The sequence below is a fragment of the Ambystoma mexicanum genome, chromosome 1q (genome assembly GCF_040938575.1).
Source record: "Ambystoma mexicanum isolate Mex_15411 chromosome 1q, UKY_AmexF1_1, whole genome shotgun sequence".
NCBI classification, from domain to species: Eukaryota; Metazoa; Chordata; class Amphibia; order Caudata; family Ambystomatidae; genus Ambystoma; species Ambystoma mexicanum.
In genome coordinates, this window is record NC_090922.1 from 1,548,532,374 (window position 1) to 1,548,554,840 (window position 22,467).

The window sequence follows — 22,467 nt, forward strand, 5'->3', positions numbered from 1 at the left end:
AAGGGCCTCTAATTTCAGCACAGAATAATTTTTTCACATGGGAAGAGTTTGCGACTAGTAAATAAAATAGGATTTTACAATCTGTCGCAAATTTGTGACAAGACTGCTCCTAGCCCTGTAAGGGAGGCGTCTGTTTGTAACACAATCTCCTTCAAAAACTCTACTACCCTTAGGATCGGGTTCTGGCACAGGTTCTGTTTTAAGTTGTAACATGCATCGTCCTCGTCAGCCCATGAATTTTCTGGGGTTTGGTGTTCTTTATTTTGTCTGTTAGCCTAGCTGTTCTGTCCGAGAAGTTTGGGATAAACCTACAGTAATAACCAATTAACCCTAGGAATGCTCTGAGATCTCTTTTAGTTTTAGGTGTAGTGGTATCTATGACGGCTTTCACTTTTTCGCGTTGAGGTTGGACGCTACCATTCCCTACAAAGAAGCTGAGGTACTTCACGGCTGATTGAGCCAGCTTACATTTAGATGGATTGGCAGTCGGGCCAGCTTCTCTGCAGGCGGTCATTATAGTAAAGAGATGGAAAAGATGGTCTTCCCAGTCCCAGGTTTTACTATAAATGACTGTATCGTCAATATAAGATCCACAGTAATCATAATAGGACTGTAATATTCTGTCCATAAGACGTTGGAAAGTGGCAGGGGCCCTGTGTAAGCCAAAAGGGAGGACTTTAAACTGGAATAGTCCCAGGGGCTTTGAGAAAGCTGTCTTTTCCTTATCAGGTCCATGCACTGGGACCTGCCTGTACCCCATGGTTTATTTATTTTATTTTTTTATTTATTTTTTGCATTTGGATGTACGCCCAAACCCTTGGGTATCACGGCGTAATTACATATATCTTTGTTAGCAACTCAGGGTTACATACATTTAAAATTACAGCAGAATACATATTTGCGTTATCAGGTCTGGGTTACATACATTTTTAGGTTGCAGCAGTATAACAGGCGTATATAGATATAGTCTATCATATGACATAGCAATGATCTAGTGTTGCTTGGGATTTATCGTCTAAGGGTAAAGAGTATTTAGTGAGTATTAGTACTTGTTGAACAACCAGGTTTTGAGTTGTTTTTTTAACTTAGGTAGCGAGGTTTCGTTGGATAGATGGGGTGGGAGAGAGTTCCAGATACAGGGGCTGCAATGGTGAAGCTGGCATTGCCTGCTCTTGTGGTGGTAAAGCGTGGTATGTGCAGTTGGATATTTGCATTGGATCTGAGATATCTTGGGGTGGCTTTGCGTGCAATGCAGTTGTTGAGGTAGGTAGAGGCAGTGTCAGATAGGCATTTGTGCGTGATTGTGAGTGTTTTATGGAGGATTCTGGACTGTACTGGGAGCCAGTGTGCCTCTCTTCTGTGTTATGAGATGTGTTCACTTCTCTTAATGCCCAAGGCTGCTCTAAGGGCTTTGTTTTGTAGGAGTTGGAGTTTAGTTGATAAGTACAGGGTTGATAAAAAAGTAGCGTTTCTGAGTTTATCAATCAATTTGTCGATGTGTGGCATGGGATAAACATCGAAGTTGAAGATGGCATTGAGCTGGCGGAAGTCTATGCAAAACCTTGAGGAATGGTCAGGTTTTGTTGCCAATACTATAGGGGGGGACAATGGGCTTGAAGGGGGCTCAATGATATTCACCCATAGCATTTTATTCACTTCCTCAACCACTATCTGTTTACAGGCTTCCGGGAGTCTATATGGTTTCAGATGGACCACTTTTCCTTTGGGTGTTCTAATATAGTGATATGTGCCTTGCACTCTTCCTGGTTTCTCAGAGAATACATCAGGGAATGGGGCAACTAAATCTTTTAAGCCTTCTTGTTGTTGATTAGATAGCTCTTGAGGAATTAACTCAAAAATATCTATTTCTCTGGTACCAAACAGGATAGTATTGTGGCATTGGCAACAGAAGGATTTTCCTTCCACTCTTTTAAGAGATTTATGTGGTAGAGATGGGTCTTTTGTTTCCTATAAGGTTGGGCTACCTTACAGGTACAAGTTCCTATTTGTTCTAATATTGCATATGGCCTATGCCACTTTGAGACAAATTTGTTTTCCGAGGTAGGTAAGAGGACTAATACCTTTTGTCCTATTGAAAATTACCTTAGGTGTACTTTTTGTCATAGGCGGACTTTTGTTGTGTTTGGGCTTTCTCCATATGAGTATAGACTAGACTTCAAACAAGTTTCACATGCGCTTGCAATCTGGTAGCTGTTTGCGAAGGAGGAACGGGTACCTCTTCTCTTTCTTCCCAGGTCTCCCGGAGCATGTCCGGAACATCTCTAGGTTCTCTTCCATAAAGTAGTTCAAAAGGAGAGAATCCAGTTCTTACTGCAAATAGTGCCCAGGGGATCATGCAGTCCCAGTCCTTCCCGTCCTTATCTACCAATTTTCTTAGAATCATTTAGAGTGTTTTATTGAATCTTTCGACCAATCCATCTGTTTGGGAATGGTGAACTGAAGTTCTTAAGGTGGTAATATGGAGCAGCTTCTTTGAATACCCCCGTGAGTTTGCTCATGGAATTGGAACCTTTATCCGTCAGTATTTTCTTAGAAAAACCAACCCGGGAAAAATATGGTAATAGGTGTTTTAAAATGTGTTGGGTGGTGTTGTTTCTGCATAAGGAATGCCTTGGGGTATCTAATAGCGTAATCAACAATTACGAGGACATATTTGTTACCCAGTCTAGAGGTTTCCAACGGTCCAATGTTCTCCATGCCAATCCTTGAAAAAGGGACGTCAATTATTGGTAAAGGGTTCAGAGGGGCAGGCAAGGGAATGTGAGCACTGGTTTTCTGACATATTTCACATGTCTGAATAAAGTTCTTTATATCAGCATGGATACCTGGCCAGTAAAACCTTCCACTGATGTGCGCCTGGGTCCTAGATTGTCCTAAGTGTCCCCCTGTCAGATGAGAATGTGCAATCTCTAGCATGATTTTCCGGTGGGTTTGGGGGATTACTAGCTGACTTTTACTTAGGCCTTCTGTGGATGTTTCCTTTCTGTACAATAACCCCTGTTTTAGGAAGAAAAAAAGGATTTCCCTTCTCTAATTCCCCCCTCCCCCCTTCCGCGAATTGCCTGTAAGCACCCTTCAGCAAGTGCTGGATCATTTCGCTGAGTGAAGGCTAGGTCGGGAAGGATGGTAGGTTCTTCTTCCCTTTTTACTTCAGTGCTGGAGGGTTCATCAACTTCCCCAAAGCCCAAGGCACCTCTCTCAGTATCTTCCGGTTCACTCTCTCTAAAATGAGGAAATAGAGCCCTTTCAAGAATTCCTTGAGCAATTTTGTCCCCATGATGTACTTCAAATGGGATTTCACCATGGTTCTGTAAGAGAACCTTTACATCTCACTGGAAGTCGGGATCTATGATGCCTGCTAGGACATTCAGACCAAACATCCAGGCCAGGACAGATTTTGGGGCCAATCTTATATAATACCCAGGAGGGGGTATTAACATATGTCTGTGGGAATCATTCCTCTTTTCCCTGGGATAGTAGAGTCTCTGCTGCTACAGATGTCAAAGACTATTGATTCTTTCGTGGCAATAAAGTGGTCTGAGGCTCTATGACTAAGCTTCTGGAATTGTAGGGTTCCCCAATTTGTTTCAAATGAGTCACATCCCACCCCTGACACCACATGTAAGCAAGGCATGGTATCAACAGTAAGACAGACACAAGTGACCGCAGTTCAAGGGTGTTTATTGAACTTCAATTAGGGTTTGAAAAACATCCATCTAAACCTAAATCTACAGATGGGAGCAAGCTACGACCATCAAATACTAATAACACAGTCCTAGTGGTGTCTTGTCAAAATAGAAGGGCCCATACTAATAAACCTATTACCAATCCTTCCCTCTAAATACAAATAGTGTTGGAAACATTGTTACTAAAAAGAAAGACGTGTTCACAAAATGATATGTCAGGCCGTTGGCCTCCCTTCCCCACGTTTTCAGCATGGGACAGGGCGATATACTCCAGCTGTAGCACAGTCTCTGGCTCCTCTAGAAAGAGGATAGTTCAAGATTTAGCACCAGGGCCTTCCATTTCCAAAGTCTCTTCTTTCAGAGGGCCTGATGTGACAAACAAATAATGCGTTATTTTTCTCTTTTGGATTTCACAAATACTCGATTTCTCAGGCTATTCACTATGTATTTCTTTCTTTATTTATTGTTTGCTTTTTAAGCGCTTATACTATACAAGAAAATACTGTTTCGAAGCCCCCACAGGGCAAGGGAGGGAGCAGCAGTGGGAAATACATTAAAGTACATTAAAACAAAATGGGCCTCATTACGAGTCTGGCGGTAACCGAGGCGGTAAAACCGCCTGGTTACCGCTGGACTCGTATTACCATTCCGCCTCCATGATTCCCGGAATTACCGGGGCATTACAACCCCGGTTTCCCGGGAATCACGGAAGCGGAATGGTGTTAATCCCCATTCCCATTGAGTCCTATGGGACTCAATGGGAATGGGGATCATGGAAACACCCGCAGCATCTCGTGATGCTGCCGGTGTTTCCTCGTCCGCCTGCAGGCGGGCGGTGTTAAACCCGCCAGGTCAGACCTGGCGGGAACATCACCTCCCGCCTGCAGGAGTCGGGATCAGGCGGTCCGGAAACAATGGTGGCGGTGGGTTTACCGCCACCGTTATTTCCAGACCGCCTGATTTGTAATGAGGCCCAATATATAAGCGCAGTAGGGGAAGAGGAAGATAGGACAAACCTACTATGCCTTGTGAGTATTCAGAAAGTGCAAGTGCAGCAAAGAGGAAGACAGCGGGAAGTGCTGTGGAGTCTGAGCTCATCATGTGAACCATAGATGAAGTGCTAGGAATGTTGAGTGCTACACGGCCTGAAGCCACGAGGGGTGTAAGTGTGAGCTACCAGGGTGGAGGGTGTAGGTGTAAGTACAGATTGACAAGTGCTGGGCTGATTGGGTGTGGCATATCAGGGCCCCAAGGATGCATAAAGGCCCAGGACGCCAATCGTAGCAACTGTGAGATTAGCAGGGGAGAGAAGAAGGGATGGAGGAGGTAAAGAGGAGAGTCTTAAGGAGCTTCTGGAATTTAAGCAGCTACTGCTCAAGGCGCAGAGGTAGGGGAGGCTGTTCCAGAGGCGGGAGCCAGCTGAGGAAAATGAATGAACACCTGCCCTCTCTTTAGCAAAACGCTTTATGTACAGAGAGTTAAAGCCAGAGGAGCGTAGTGGTCGAGAGGGGGAGAGTTAGTAAGATAAAGTTGAAGATAGTGTGGTCCCTGCGCCCAGACCGCCTTGTGGATGATGCAGAGGTATTTGAATTTAATCTGTGCAGCAACCGGGAGCCAGTGAAGACTTTGCGTCCCTGGCCAAGGATACGTCTTGCGGCCCTATTCTGGAATAGCTGGAGGGTCCTCAGAGTGGAAGATGGTATATTCAGGAGGAGGCTATTGCAATAGTCAAGCGTAGAGAGAACCAGGGCTTGGGTCACATTGAGCCTCTGGGGGAAAGTGAGAAAAGGGAGAACTCCTATGAGGAGAAAGAACTGAAAGTGGGACTTCTTGGCAATGTCCTGAGTGTTAGGGGGGAAGGAGAGAGAGGAGTCGAAGATGACACCAAGGTTTCTGGCTTCAGAAGAGGGTGCCGGGGGAGAGCCCAAGGTGGAAGGCCAGAGTGAAGGGAAGAAGGAGGGAGCAGGGGTCCCGATGGGAAGGACCTCAGTTTTACAGGCATTGAGGCAGAGATCATTGGTGGTGCACAAGGGCTGGATGGCAGATAGGCAGTCAGGGATGATGGAGGGTGCAAGAGGGTCAGCAGGGAGAGCAAGAGCTGTGTGTCATCTGCATAACACTGGCAGTTGGAATAGAAGGAGGAGATGAGGTGTGGAAGCAGAGCAAGGTAGATGTTAAAGAACCAGGGTAGAGGATAGAACCCTAGGGGACACCGCAGGTGGAGAGGAGAAAGTGCCCAGGATGACTTGGGAAGAGCAGTGTGTAAGGAAGGATGTCAGCCAGTACAGTGACCGTTCCAAGATACCAAGGGTATCGTGGAGCCTTTGTACGTGATGGAATGGTTGACTGTGTCAAAGGCAGAGGAGAGATCGAGAAGGATAAGGATATTCACCTCAGATCCCCCTCAGCTGGGCTCAGATCCCCTTCTGAAACAATGTTCAACTTTTTGGGTGTATTCCTGTGTACCCCGGATCCCCCTCTGCCGGGCTCAGATCTTCTAAACACTATGAGCCTCATTACACGGATGGCGGTAGGGATTTACCGGTACCGGTAAAATACCGGTACCGGTAAATCCCTACCGCCTTACTACGAGGTCCCTTTGCGGGTTGGGGGATTTAACGCCTGCTTTTTGCAGGCATTAAAATCCAACCTGCTAAGGGACCTCGGAGCTAATTACGGCACCGCAAAATTGCGGTGCCGTAATTAGCGCCTTCCCCATTCCCATAGAGCCCTATGGGGCAGAAATGGGAATGGGGAAGGGCAATGGCGGAAGGGGGATTTACCGGTAGGCGGAGGACCAAGGTGCTATTAGCACCTTGGTCCATGCCGGTAAAATACCAGCACCGCCTTGGTGGAAAGGGGAATTACCGCCCTATTCCAAGGTTGGCAGGGCGGTAATTCCCCCTTCCCCCATTGCCCTTCCCCATTCCCATTTTTGCCCCATATGGCTCTATGGGAATGGGGAAGGCGCTAATTACGGTGCCGCAAATTGCGGTACCGTAATTAGCACCCTGGTCCCTTTGCGGGTTGGTTTTTTTTAACGCCTGCTAAACAGCAGGCGGTAAAGTACCTACCCGCAAAGGGACCTCGTAGTAAGGCGGTAAGGGTTTACCAGTACCGGTGGCCTTACCGGTACCGGTAAACCCTTACCGCCGTCCGTGTAATGAGGCCCTATGATTGTAGGATATTCCTGTATCCAATTTCTCTGGTAATTCATGGCTCACCCCGGATCCCTCTCAGCCGGGCTCAGATCCTTTTTAACAGACTGTTCAACTAGTCTCCCTCAGCCGGGCTTGTGCTAGTTTCAAGTCATCGGGCCTCATTACGAGTTCGAACGGTAGCCGTGCCTGCATTACAGGCACGACTACCGCTGAGCTCGCATCCGTCACCATCACCCGCGAATGGGCACTTACCGGCCCATTACGAGTTGAATGGGCTGGTAAGTGTCCATTCGCGGGTGGCGGTAATGCCGTTCTCCTCATCCTCATTCTGCCCCATAGGACAGAATGGGAATGGGAGAGGGAGCAAACAACGGGCCATTACGAGATGGCCCGTTGTTTGCTCCCTCTTCCCCTCGTGTTTTCCCAGGCGTGCTTTCCCAGGCGTGCTTACCGTGTCCCGCGAGGGGACCTCGTAATGTGGCGGAACGGGTTGAACGGCGCCGTCACCTTTTACGGTGCCGTTTAACCCGTTCCGCCAGGGTCGTAATGAGGCCCATCAACTTTCTTTAACATTGAAGACTTTCGATTGTGCACAGGATTTTACTTGACCCGTTGCAAGACCGCTTTGATTCTAAATTTATTGCCAACTTTTAGTTGGATACCTTACAGAGACCTTCAAAAATAGCACACACGCGGTACCAGACCACTCTGTCTAATGTAGCGTATCTTGGCTTCAAAGATCAATCACTCATTTCACCTTCAATTTTACTCGTGTTGATTATCACTGTGGGAAAAGGTGTCTCACCCGCTAGTCCCTGGGAATCTGTCATGCAGGTGGCCAGGACACCACCATCACTTTTGGATCCAGTTCCTGGGGGTTGACCAGTGTGGGAGGATCGCCTGGATGAGGGGTGTTTTCGGGGAGTGGGACACCAGATGGTGAGACACGGTATCCACTTCCCTATAACACCTTTACCCCATCCTACCAAGTAGAAGGGAAGAGTTAATGCTGGGAGGGTGATAGAGGAGCAGTGTTGAGGGCTTTATGAATAAAAAAACCCTACACTTCCATCCTTTCCAACAAGTCTGGGAGAGTGGGAGAAGGTAGCAGAGTCAGTGTGAATAGCTACTATGCAGACCTATGAGGTGAGGGTGATAAGATGGATCTACATGAAAATGTCGCGACGGAAAAGATTGAGGCAGGATACAATGGAGATGGAAGCTTTCCAATGCAACAATCTCAAATCCCGCCTTTCGAGATTGTAAAACATTACACAGAAATGTGAGAAACCTGAGGCTTTTATCCCAGGCTATTCCCAGGGATCCCAGACTCAGGTGGCCAGGGGAGGGCCATCGATCTTGGATCCCAACCCTGGGGGCAGACGAGCAAGAGAGGATCACCTTGGCAGGGGATCCTTGGGGACTATAGGAGACATGCCATTTGGCGAGGCATGGTATTCCTCCCATTCCAATACACCTCTACCCGACATCCCCTCTGTTGTCCTGGGATATTGTCAGCCGAGTCCCATCACACCCCAGTACCTTTCTGTAAGGAAAAGGAGAAAACGACCAGGGAAATTAAAACAATCTCTACAATCACAAGAACCCAATAGAAAATCCATTCACCCACCACAATACATTTACCCCCTTCATCCTGAAAAACAACTTACATGGGTTTTCCATGATCTTTGGAAAAACATATACCTCCCACAATACCTACTTCCATGCTAAAAAGTCCAACTTCTGGGACGAAGAGGAGGTAGATGGGAGTCATGAGGATTACCCATAGGAATCCATGGGCAGTGGATTCCTATGGGCAGTCTCCATGTTGTCCCGATAATGATGTCAGGCAGGGAGGGACAACTACTCACACCTGACTCCAATTAACTCTAACTGGGAGTATAAAAGAAGCAGCCAGAAACAGCATTTTGAGCGAGATGGGGATGCTGAAGGAACCGTGATGACCAGAAGGGGAAGTCAGCATCTGGGAGAAACTTGGGAAGCCAGAAGGGGGGGCGGACTGCCAAGCCACTGAGGTCTGTGAGTACAAAGGGGGCTACAGTGTGGCAGGTGAGCAGTGCCCCAGGGAACCAAACCTCCAGCTACACTTTTCTGGTAGTGTTTAAATCAGTGCTGGGTCCCTGGGTGAGTTCCAGAAACCCAGGTAGTTGAGGGGCAGGTGCTCGATCCCTGACCTCAAGTGAATCCCCATTGAGGACCCGCTAACACCTCATCACTGAGGGTAAAAGATGGAGACCTTGAGACTCAAGGGAAGCTAAGGCGGGATAATCTGTTGTGTCAAGAACTTTGTGTAAATCCCAAAAGGGCCCGTAACTGGTGAAGTGGGAGCAAAACCTTGAATGTGCATTCTGGAACCTGTAGTCTGTGAGGAGGTGCCTACAACGGACAGGGGGGGCGGAACCAACAACTCCCGGGAAACGGGCGGACACGGGGAACAACACGGAGGCAAGACCAGCGAAGGAACAGCAGTGACGAGCTGCAGCATGGAGGGTTGCTTACCGTATGGGTGCTCCAGCGCGGTGCAGGCGAAGTTCCGTATTCGCCAGCCCAGGCCAGAAGAAGGGCGGAGGCAGTACCAGGGAAGTCACCGCGACCAACATGACCAGTGGCGGAGGTCGAGCGGAGCCGGGATGCAGGAGTGGGAGAGCGCGCATAGCCGCCACAGTCTGCGGGAGAGGTCGGGAGGAGCCACGAAAAGCCCGAACCCGCCCATATGTGCTCGGGTCCCGGCAACACTTCGTCGACACAGGCAGGGGCACCACAGGACCTCCCACTATGCTACAAGGGCAGGCAGAAGTGACAGGGGCGGGTTCTAACTTTAAGGGAGGCGGGCCAACGGCTTCCAAGCCAATCACAACCGGGAAGGTCCTAAACCCTGCTGATTGGTGGGGCTTTGAAACCTCAGGGAAGGATAAAAGCTCGCGGATTCTAACCAGCGCTGTCTGTCATTTCCACAGGACACTGAGACGGAGAGTGGAGCCGACCCAGAGTGGTGGGCCTCTCCGGACCTCACGCATTAGGAGACAGACCCGTTTCTCAGGAACACACAAGGGACGAAGAGCCTACGGTGAAGGAAACCGTTTTGAACTCTTCAGTTAAAGACTTTGGCACTTGATTTAAAAATAAATATACTTTCAGCAAAAACCCCTTGACTCCCGCGTCATACTTTCACAAGTGGCGACGAAGGTGGGATTTATCGACGGCGCGATGGAGGCATTGATAAAAAACCCTGTCGGAAGGACAGCAACAGCTGCAACAGTTGGTTCAGATACAAACCCAACAAGCAGCTGCCGACAGGCAAGCCTTTCAACAGGCCATGCAGTTACAAAGCTCTGTACAAACTACTGCCCAGGATAAGCATCATGAAACCATCTCTAGGCTCACGGAGGTGGTAGCTAGCTCCAGAACTCAACCAATGGTCCCGTCCGCCCTACTACAGAAATACAAGGACAGCGAGGACCCAGTCTTTTTCTTTACCACGTTCGAAAGAATAGCGAGAAACGCACAGTGGCCACCAGAGCGTTGGGGATAATATGTCACCCCCCTTCTATCCGGCCTCATGCAGGGGGAGCCTACCAGGCGGTGAACCCCACCGGCAATACTCCCTATGGGGACATTAAAGTAGCGGTGTTGGACCGCCTTGGCCTCGATGAGGAGGCCTATCGCATCCAATTAAGGGACACCAGGTTAAGGGCCGGCGAGAGCCCCCGGCAATTGTATCACCGCATAAAGGACTTGGCGGAAAAATGGCTGTTGACCCCGACTCCCGCTACCCAGCCGATCCTTGAAAAGATCATCCTCGAACAGTTTGTGAACGCTCTACCTGGACAAATGCAGAGATGGGTGAGGCAACATCACCGACCATCTCTGACGGAAGCCGTGGATATCGCCTCGGCATACCAAAAGGCCGGATATCACAGAGCACAAACCCCTGGCATAACAGCTCGTATAGCAGTTCCAATAACTGACCCCCACTTGACCCGGGGAGCCAGACAGCTGAGATGGCGACCACCGGACGAGAACATCCGAAGACCAGATGATAAGAAATACGGGATGGAAGAAAAGCCTGCAGGGACCAGTCCAGGATATCGGCAACCGCAGTGCTTCGAGTGTAGCGAATGGGGACACATCGCCTGACTATGTCCCAGGAGAAGAGCAGCTGAGCCCATGGACATCGGATATCTAAACCCGCTACCAGTAGAAGGCCGGGCCGGTCCCTATGTGGTCGATATACGAGTTGACGGCCGACCCACATGCGCTCTACTCGACAGCGGCAGCAGACAAACCGCCATATCACCAACTGTAAGTAATAAACCTAACTTGCCTAATGTGTCTATACCTATTAAGTGTATCCATGGTGATATAAAACTATATCCAATGAAGAAGGTAGCTATTGAAGTAAACAGGGAAATGTCACCCCTAAGGGCTGCTGTTTTGCCTTTTCTGCCTGCCCCGGTAGTCATAGGTACGGATTTACCTAACTTTGACCAGGCCCTGACCGGTCGGGAGGGAAGAAGGGAAGCAGGATGCAAGCCAGACATAGGAGAAGATACGACTACCCCAGAAACCCCGATTAACAAAAAGAGACAAACTCGTTTAGAGTGGTGTCAGGCTAGTTATATGACTAGACCCATTGACTGGAAATTAGAAGACAACGAGGAAAGCATTAGAGGAGAGACCCTAACAGATAACACCCTCAAGATAGCCCTGGAAAGGGCAGCCCAAGAAGGGGATCCCGATGTTTCCAAGGGCCCAGGTTTTGTTCTACGGCAGGGCTTGCTATACCGCAGATACAAGGGGGACGATGGGTCGGTTAAAGAATAGTTAGTGCTACCGAAAACCCAACTTAGCGTGGTCATACAGTTGGCCCACAACCACCCCTGCGGTGGCCACATGGCTTCCCTAAAGACGCAACAGAACATACTCAAACGGTTTTACTGGCCAGGCCTCTATGGCGAGGTAGCCCAGTTCTGTAAGAGATGCCCCACCTGTCAGCTAACCAGCGGGGTAAAGCCAGCTAAGGCTCCTCTACAAAAGATGCCCCTTATCGCAGTACCATTCCAAAGGATCGGTATGGATATCGTCGGACCGTTAGAACCAGCCAGTAGAGGGTATAAGTATATGCTTGTCATCTTAGACTACGCCACCCTCTATCCAGAGGCCTTTCCCCTCAAAGGTACGTCGGCCAGACATCTGTGTGATCAGCTCATATCTTTCTTTGCCCGAGTCGGTCTACCCTCGGAAATCATCACTGACCAAGGAACGAACTTCATGTCAGCTCTACTCCGACAGGTGTGTGAACGCCTACAGATTAAACAACTCAGAACATCTGTGTACCATCCCCAGACCGACGGCTTGGTCGAACGTTATAATAAAACAATAAAGAAAATGATGAGGAGAGTGACAGGACCAGACGCCAAGAACTGGGATAGGGTGATACCCCTTGTACTGATGGTCCTAAGAGACACCCCCCAGTCCTCTACCGGGTTTTCCCCTTTTGAGCTGTTGTTTGGGAGACAACCCCGTACGATCCTAGACTTGGTTAAAGAGGAATGGGAAGCCTCTGATGAAATGTCCTTGACCGAATATACCGAAGAGTTGAAAGAACATTTAACTACGCTGAGAACTCTAGCGGAAGCCAACCTCTCTCGGGCACAGACAACTCAAGAAAGGAACTACAACAAGGGAAGCAGGATAAGGAGCTTCAAACCAGGTGACCAGGTACTCGTTCTTTTGCCTACCAGCGCCAACAAGTTACTGGCCAGATGCAGAGGACCCTACAAGATCACCGACGTTCTCAGTCCTGTGACATATAGAGTCCACCAACCCGACCGAGGTAACCCGGATCAGATATATCACATCAATCTACTGAAAAAGTGGAACGAACCTCTAATGGTGGCACTGGGAACCACCGGTGACATAGAAACCGTCGAAACAACGGACACTGGTTCTTTAGATCACGTCCAGTGGGGAAATACATTAACCCCTGCTATGAAAGTAGAACTATTGGACAAACTGCTGCCCCACCGAGAAGCCTTTTCCACCTTACCAGGGCATACCGAATTAATCGAACACGAGATAAGGACAGAGCCCGGGAAGATAATACGTCTCAGACCCTATCGTATACCTGAAGCCCGGAGGCGCGTCATAAATACCGAAGTGGATGAAATGCTGCAACTAGACATCATCGAACCATCAAACAGCACCTGGTCCTCACCTATACTACTTGTCCCAAAACCAGACGGCTCCATACGCTTCTGTATGGACTACAGACATTTGAATGCCGTCTCCCGGTACGAGGCTTACCCGATGCCATGGATGGACGAGTTACTGGAGGGACTTGGCGCCGCACTATTCCTGAGCACCCTAGATCTAACTAAGGGATACTGGCAGATCCCTTTACGACCCCAGGACAAGGAAAAGACCGCCTTCTCTACTCCACGAGGATTGTACCATTTCAAGGTCCTTCCCTTCGGCCTACATGGTGCACCAGCCACCTTCCAGAAGCTTATGGACATCATACTACGACCTCATGAGGGGTATGCAGCGGCCTACCTGGATGATATCATTGTCTATAGTAAGTCCTGGGAAGACCACCTAACCCACCTAAAGGCGATCATAGCCGACCTACATAGGGCGGGATTACACATAAATCCCCGAAAAACCACAATGGGAGCTCACGAAACTAAGTACCTCGGACATCTAGTGGGGGGTGGGGTTCTAAAACCACAGATGTCCAAAACGGACGCCATCCACCGGATCCCAACGCCAGCGAGCATGAAGCAGATACGAGCCTTCCTGGGTCTCATCGGCTATTATAGAAGGTTTATTCCCGATTTTTCCTCTATAGCCGCCCCGCTCACCGACGCGCTGAGGCTCAAAGATAACCCAGACTTGACAAACAATGATGCTGCCATAGGGGCCATTGCCTTGCTAAAACATAGGATCACGTCAGATCCCGTACTGTGTTGCCCGGACTTCCAGAAACATTTCTTCCTTCAAACTGACGCATCAGATCAGGGCCTGGGTGCCGTTCTCTCCCAAGAACAAGAAGCAGAGCTACGACCCATATGTTTTATCAGTCGAAAACTACTACCACACGAGTCTGCCTACTCCACGGTGGAGAAGGAGTGCCTGGCCATCAAATGGGCCGTTGAATCGCTCAAGTACTATCTGATGGGACGACGATTCACGTTGTTCTCCGACCATGCGCCCCTCCAATGGCTGGCCCGTCACAAAGATACTAACCAGAGGGTCCTCCGCTGGTTTCTATCCCTACAACCCTTTGACTTTCTGACTTTGCACAAACCGGCCAGGTTCCAGTTAGTAGCAGACTACCTGTCCAGATGTTCTCACTGGCCCGATCGGCCTGTGCCCGGGGTGGGTATGTGTGAGGAGGTGCCTACAACGGACAGGGGGGGCGGAACCAACAACTACCGGGAAACGGGTGGACACGGGGAACAACACAGAGGCAAGACCAGCGAAGGAACAGCAGTGACGAGCTGCAGCATGGAGGGTTGCTTACCATATGGGTGCTCCAGCGCGGTGCAGGCGAAGTTCCGTATTCACCAGCCCAGGCCAGAAGAAGGGCGGAGGCAGTACCAGGGAAGTCACCGCGACCAACATGACCAGTGGCGGAGGTCGAGCGGAGCCGGGATGCAGGAGTGGGAGAGCGCGCATAGCCGCCACAGTCTGCGGGAGAGGTCGGGAGGAGCCACGAACGCCCGAACCCGCCCATATGTGCTCGGGTCCCGGCAATACTTCGTCGACACAGGCAGGGGCACCACAGGACCTCCCACTATGCTACAAGGGCAGGCAGAAGTGACGGGGGCGGGTTCTAACTTTAAGGGAGGCGGGCCAACGGCTTCCAAGCCAATCACAACCGGGAAGGTCCTAAACCCTGCTGATTGGTGGGGCTTTGAAACCTCAGGGAAGGATAAAAGCCCGCGGATTCTAACCAGTGCTGTCTGTCATTTCCACAGGACACTGAGATGGAGAGTGGAGCCGACCCAGAGTGGTGGGCCTATCCGGACGTCACGCATTAGGAGACAGTCCCCTTTCTCAGGAACACACAAGGGACGAAGAGCCTACGGTGAAGGAAACCGTTTTGAACTCTTCAGTTAAAGACTTTGGCACTTGATTTAAAAATAAATATACTTTCAGCAAAAACCCCTTGACTCCCGCGTCATACTTTCACATAGTCCAAAAGAGCAAAGCTGTGAAACAGAGTGGTCCGGCACTGCGTGTGTGCCAAATCAAAGGTCTCTGTAAGGTATCCAGCTGAAAAGTGGCTGTAGTGAAAGTTAAAGAGATGTAAAGAATTGTGAATTGAAGTGGTCCTGCGACGGGTAAGGCGAAATCCAGTGCACAGTATAAAGTCTTTGATTCCGGTGTCAAAAGGGATCTGAGCCCAGAAGAGGTGGATCCATAGTCCGAGCCCAGATGAGGGATACCAAATTGTGAACATTGGGCCTCATTCCGAGTTGGGCGGTAAGGGATACCGGGCACCGGTAAGGAGACCGGTGCCTGTAATCCCTTAACGCCCAATTCCGAGGTCCCTTAGCGGGAACCGTAAGGAACGTGTGGTCTGACCACACGTCCCTTACGGGTCCCACTAAGGGATCAGGGCGCTAATAACGGGCGTCCTAGTCGCAAGCCCGTTATTAGTGCCCTCCCCATTCCCATTGAGCCCTATGGGGGCTCAAATGGGAATGGGGAACGGTTTGTTCAATGGGGATTTACCAGTCCCTCAAGGGTCAGAATGGATCAGTAAGCGCCATTGAACAAGACCGGTCTCAGACACGGTATGGGAGGCAGCCATGGTGCTAATAGCACCATGGCTACCGCCCATCTTGTAATGACCCCCATTGTGTGAAAAGGGATCTGAGCCCGGAAGAGGGGATCTATTGTCCGAGTCTGGCTGAGGGAGACCAAATTGTGAATTGTGAACATTGAGCAAAAAGGATCTAAGCCTTTACGAGGGGGGCCCATGGTCTGAGCCTGAAAGAGGAAGACCAATCGTGAACTTATGAATGTAAGAATCTTGACAAAGGATATGAACTTTTGTGTTTTTTTTGCTACATCAGACCCTCTGCAGTAAGAGACTTTGGGCCTCATTATAACTTGTGCAGAATGGGTTTAACGGCGCCGGTATTGGTGCCAGCGCCCTTAAACCCACTCTGCACTATTACGAGGTCCCCTCCCAGGACCCGCTCTGGACATCTGTTTTTTCCAGATGTCCAAAGCGGGCCCCGCGAGGGGACCAGGGAGCTAACAACGGGCCCGTTTGTAATGGGCCCGTTGTTAGCTCCCTCCCCATTCCCATTGAGCCCTGTGAGGGCTTGAATGCCAATGGGGAAGGACCGGGCCCGGGTTCCCTGAAGGAGGAAATACCAGGCCCTCCATACTCAGAATGGCCCGGTATTTCCCCATTCAGGGAACCCGGACCCAACACGATTTTGGAGGCGGGCATGGCTACCTCCAAAGTCGTAATGAGGCTCATTGAATGGTAAACAGACTGTGGTACAGAAGGCCCTGATACTGAGATATTGAACTGTACGAGTAACTAAAGGATCTACAAGTTCTAGCAGTCACTGGGAAAGAAGGTAATACTGTGTGTTTTGATAAGTATAGTGAACTTCTGTTTCGAGGCGGAAGAACCCTGTATTCTGACAAAGTAAAGTCTATGTTTGAAAAACAAGGTGAACTTTGTTTCAAGGCGGACAAAGCCTGTGTTTTTACAAGAGATGTTTCTTTCTGAGAATCCTTTTTGTTTCTTAAAGACTTTGCCAGAGTGTGAGACCAGCTGAACCACTGAACTGTGTCCTCGTGCCGAGGAAGCCAGTGTGTGCACGAGGCTCGAGCGTGCTGCTGTGTCCCGTGCTGAAAGTGTGGGGAAGGGAGGCCAACTGGGCCTCATTCCGACTTGGGCGGTATTGGTTATCGGTCACCGGTAATGATGCCGGTGCCGGAAAACCCTTACCGCCCAATTCCGAGGTCCCTTAGCGGGAAACGCAAAGGACGTGTGGTCTGACCACACGTTCTCTGCGGTTCCCGCTAAGGGACCTTGGAGCTAATAACGGTACCGCAATTTGCGGTACCGTTATTAGCGCCTTCCCCATTCCCATTGAGCCCTGTGGGGGCTCAAATGGGAATGGTCTACAGAATGGGGACTTACCGGGTCCTCCATGGTCGGAATGACCCGTTAAGTCCCCATTCAAACAGACCGGAACCGGTTTGGGAGCCATCCATGGTGCTAATAGCACCATGGCTACCGCCCAACTCGGAATGACCCCCATTGTTTCTTGTACACTTCTCTAGTTGCATACACAATTGTCCCACACCGTTTTGTATTTAGAAGTAAGGACATGCAATAGGTTTATAAGCATAGGACCTTTTATTTTGACAGACTCGTCTAGGACTGCGTTATTATTATTTGATGGTTGTAGCTTGCTCCCATCCTTAGATTTAGATTTAGATAGGCGTTTAACCAACCCTTTAAAATTCAATAAACACTCTTGAACTGTGTCTCATTTATGACGGTCTTCATTGATGATACCCAGCCTTTCCTTACAGAAATCACTGAAGGATCTAATTTGATAAATCATTTTTTTGCTTCCAAAACAGAAGAAAAGAAGATTGAACAAGTAGAAGGCATTCATATTTACATTTCATGTGTGGCTCATTGCAATTATTTTATTTCTGGAAATCTTGCACAGGATTCTGCAAGAGCGGAAAACCAGGAAGTCTGACGCAAAATGACAGATGAACAATTTGTTCTTCAGTGCGAGGAAAAATAACACATGGGTGTTTAAATTCCCCCCAGATGTCGTGCTTTCCATGTTACGGAAGCAGGGCAAACCCCTGCAACCTCTAAAGCTACTATACCACTCAAGGGGAACAGGGGACACCCTCCCAACCCCAGCTCCCCCTTGATCGGTGCGGATTCAGCGTTACAGGAACTTTATATCGAAAACAGAGAATGGTGGAATGTGAAACTAAGGGACGATGCACTTTCATAGCAGAATGAAAGTCGAATGAAATGAAAGTGGTCAAAGTACAAGTGACAGCTAACACGACAGAATCAGTTTAGAATTAGCACAGCAATTAATGCGATTTCAATGTTGGATAAAAGCAGCAAAGATGCAAACACAGTAAAACGGCAAGAGACCGCAACCGTGATAGGAATGCAACATCATTGAATGTACAGAATCATGGTACAGGCATAATTCACAGTAATGGCCAACACGACCTTTTATATTCGATATTTACAGGTAAAGAGGTACCACTGACAAGAGGCCAAGTGGTCAGTGCTGTAGGAAGATGTGCTGCAGATGGATTGTGCATTCAAGAGGCCAAGTGGTCAGTCAGTAGGAAGATGTGCTGCAGAGGGATTGTGCATTCAAGGGGCCAAGTGGTCAGTTAGTAGGAAGATGTGCTGCAGAGGGATTGTGCATTCAAGAGGGATTGTGCATTCAAGAGGCCAAGTGGTCAGTGTAGTAGGAAGATGTGCTGCAGAGGGATTGTGCATTCAAGGGGCCAAGTGGTCAGTGTAGTAGGAAGATGTGCTGCAGAGGGATTGTGCATTCAAGGGGCCAAGTGGTCAGTGTAGTAGGAAGATGTGCTGCAGAGGGATTGTGCATTCACGGGGCCAAGTGGTCAGTGTAGTAGGAAGATGTGCTGCAGAGGGATTGTGCATTCACGGGGCCAAGTGGTCAGTGTAGTAGGAAGATGTGCTGCAGAGGGATTGTGCATTCAAGAGGCCAAGTGGTCAGTGTAGTAGGAAGATGTGCTGCAGAGGGATTGTGCATTCAAGGGGCGAAGTGGTCAGTGTAGTAGGAAGATGTGCTGCAGAGGGATTGTGCATTCACGGGGCCAAGTGGTCAGTGTAGTAGGAAGATGTGCTGCAGAGGGATTGTGCATTCACGGGGCCAAGTGGTCAGTGTAGTAGGAAGATGTGCTGCAGAGGGATTGTGCATTCACGGGGCCAAGTGGTCAGTGTTGTAGGAAGATGTGCTGCAGAGGGATTGTGCATTCACGGGGCCAAGTGGTCAGTGTAGTAGGAAGATGTGCTGCAGAGGGATTGTGCATTCACGGGGCCAAGTGGTCAGTGTAGTAGGAAGATGTGCTGCAGAGGGATTGTGCATTCAAGGGGCCAAGTGGTCAGTGTAGTAGGAAGATGTGCTGCAGAGGGATTGTGCATTCAAGGGGCCAAGTGGTCAGTGCTGTAGGAAGATGTGCTGCAGAGGGATTGTGCATTCAAGAGGCCAAGTGGTCAGTGCAGTAGGAAGATGTGCTGCAGAGGGATTGTGCATTCAAGAGGCCAAGTGGTCAGTGTTGCAGAGGGTGGTCAGTGCAGTAGGAAGATGTGCTGCAGAGGGATTGTGCATTCAAGGGGCCAAGTGGTCAGTGTAGTAGGAAGATGTGCTGCAGAGGGATTGTGCATTCAAGGGGCCAAGTGGTCAGTGCTGTAGGAAGATGTGCTGCAGAGGGATTGTGCATTCAAGAGGCCAAGTGGTCAGTGCAGTAGGAAGATGTGCTGCAGAGGGATTGTGCATTCAAGAGGCCAAGTGGTCAGTGTTGCAGGAAGATGTGCTGCAGAGGGTGGTCAGTGCAGTAGGAAGATGTGCTGCAGAGGGATTGTGCATTCAAGGGGCCAAGTGGTCAGTGTAGTAGGAAGATGTGCTGCAGAGGGATTGTGCATTCAAGGGGCCAAGTGGTCAGTGCTGTAGGAAGATGTGCTGCAGAGGGATTGTGCATTCAAGAGGCCAAGTGGTCAGTGTAGTAGGAAGATGTGCTGCAGAGGGATTGTGCATTCAAGGGGCCAAGTGGTCAGTGTTGTAGGAAGATGTGCTGCAGACGGATTGTGCATTAAAGGGGCCAAGTGGTCAGTGCAGTAGGAAGATGTGCTGCAGAGGGATTGTGCATTAAAGGGGCCAAGTGGTCAGTGTTGCAGTAAAATGTGCTGCAGAGGGATTGTGCATTCAAGAGGCCAAGTGGTCAGTTAGTAGGAAGATGTGCTGCAGAGGGATTGTGCATTCAAGAGGCCAAGTGGCCAGTGCTGTAGGAAGATGTGCTGCAGAGGGATTGTGCATTCAAGGGGCCAAGTGGTCAGTGTAGTAGGAAGATGTGCTGCAGAGGGATTGTGCATTCAAGAGGCCAAGTGGTCAGTGTAGTAGGAAGATGTGCTGCAGAGGGATTGTGCATTCAAGGGGCCAAGTGGTCAGTGTAGTAGGAAGATGTGCTGCAGAGGGATTGTGCATTCAAGAGGCCAAGTGGTCAGTGCTGTAGGAAGATGTGCTGCAGAGGGATTGTGCATTCAAGGGGCCAAGTGGTCAGTGTAGTAGGAAGATGTGCTGCAGAGGGATTGTGCATTCAAGAGGCCAAGTGGTCAGTGCTGTAGGAAGATGTGCTGCAGAGGGATTGTGCATTCAAGAGGCCAAGTGGTCAGTGCAGTAGGAAGATGTGCTGCAGAGGGATTGTGCATTCAAGAGGCCAAGTGGTCAGTGCTGTAGGAAGATGTGCTGCAGAGGGATTGTGCATTCAAGGGGCCAAGTGGTCAGTGCAGTAGGAAGATGTGCTGCAGAGGGATTGTGCATTCAAGGGGCCAAGTGGTCAGTGTAGTAGGAAGATGTGCTGCAGAGGGATTGTGCATTCAAGGGGCCAAGTGGTCAGTGTAGTAGGAAGATGTGCTGCAGAGGGATTGTGCATTCAAGGGGCCAAGTGGTCAGTGCTGTAGGAAGATGTGCTGCAGAGGGATTGTGCATTCAAGAGGCCAAGTGGTCAGTGTAGTAGGAAGATGTGATGGAGAGGGATTGTGCATTCAAGGGGCCAAGTGGTCAGTGTAGTAGGAAGATGTGCTGCAGAGGGATTGTGCATTCAAGGGGCCAAGTGGTCAGAGTAGTAGGAATATGTGCTGCAGAGGGATTGTGCATTCAAGAGGCCAAGTGGTCAGTGTAGTAGGAAGATGTGCTGCAGAGGGATTGTGCATTCAAGGGGCCAAGTGGTCAGTTAGTAGGAAGATGTGCTGCAGAGGGATTGTGCATTCAAGAGGCCAAGTGGTCAGTGTTGTGGGAAGATGTGCTGCAGAGGGATTGTGCATTCAAGAGGCCAAGTGGTCAGTGTTGTGGGAAGATGTGCTGCAGAGGGATTGTGCATTCGAGGGGCCAAGTGGTCAGTGTTGTGGGAAGATGTGCTGCAGAGGGATTGTGCATTAAAGGGGCCAAGTGGTCAGTGTTGTGGGAAGATGTGCTGCAGAGGGATTGTGCATTGAAGGGGCCAAGTGGTCAGTGTAGTATGAAGATGTGCTGCAGAGGGATTGTGCATTCAAGGGGCCAAGTGGTCAGTGTAGTAGGAAGATGTGCTGCAGAGGGATTGTGCATTCAAGGGGCCAAGTGGTCAGTGTAGTAGGAAGATGTGCTGCAGAGGGATTGTGCATTCAAGGGGCCAAGTGGTCAGTTAGTAGGAAGATGTGCTGCAGAGGGATTGTGCATTCAAGGGGCCAAGTCGTCAGTTAGTAGGAAGATGTGCTGCAGAGGGATTGTGCATTCAAGGGGCCAAGTGGTCAGTGTAGTAGGAAGATGTGCTGCAGAGGGATTGTGCTTTCAAGGGGCCAAGTGGTCAGTGTAGTAGGAAGATGTGCTGCAGAGGGATTGTGCATTCACGGGGCCAAGTGGTCCGTGTAGTAGGAAGATGTGCTGCAGAGGGATTGTGCATTCAAGAGGCCAAGTGGTCAGTGTAGTGGGAAGATGTGCTGCAGAGGGATTGTGCATTCAAGGGGCCAAGTGGTCAGTTAGTAGGAAGATGTGCTGCAGAGGGATTGTGCATTCAAGAGGCCAAGTGGTCAGTGTTGTGGGAAGATGTGCTGCAGAGGGATTGTGCATTCAAGAGGCCAAGTGGTCAGTGTTATAGGTAGATGTGCTGCAGAGGGATTGTGCATTCAAGGGGCCAAGTGGTCAGTGCTGTAGGAAGATGTGCTGCAGAGGGATTGTGCATTCAAGAGGCCAAGTGGTCAGTTAGTAGGAAGATGTGCTGCAGAGGGATTGTGCATTCAAAGGGCCAAGTGGCCAGTGTTGTAGGAAGATGTGCTGCAGAGGGATTGTGCAATCAAGGGGCCAAGAGGTCAGTGTTGTAGGAAGATGTGCTGCAGAGGGATTGTGCATTCAAGAGGCCAAGTGGTCAGTGTTGTAGGAAGATGTGCTGCAGAGGGAATGTGCATTCAAGAGGCCAAATGGTCAGTGTTGTAGGAAGATGTGCTGCAGAGGGATTGTGCATTCAAGGCCAAGTGGTCAGTGTTGTAGGAAGATGTGCTGCAGAGGGATTGTGCATTCAAGGGGCCAAGTGGTCGGTGCTGTAGGAAGATGTGATGCAGAGGGATTGTGCATTCAAGAGGCCAAGTGGTCAGTGTAGTAGGAAGATGTGCTGCAGAGGGTGGTCAGTGCAGTAGGAAGATGTGCTGCAGAGGGATTGTGCATTAAAGGGGCCAAGTGGTCAGTGTTGCAGGAAGATGTGCTGCAGAGGGAATGTGCATTCAAGGGGCCAAGTGGTAAGTGTTGCAGGAAGATGTGCTGCAGAGGGAT

General features: G+C 49.7%; 1 pseudogene; it reads left to right on the forward strand.

Annotated features, from left to right (window-relative positions):
* Window positions 1-22,467, forward strand: part of LOC138563375 (zinc finger protein 91-like) — a 252,131-nt pseudogene that overhangs the window by 187,337 nt on the left and 42,327 nt on the right.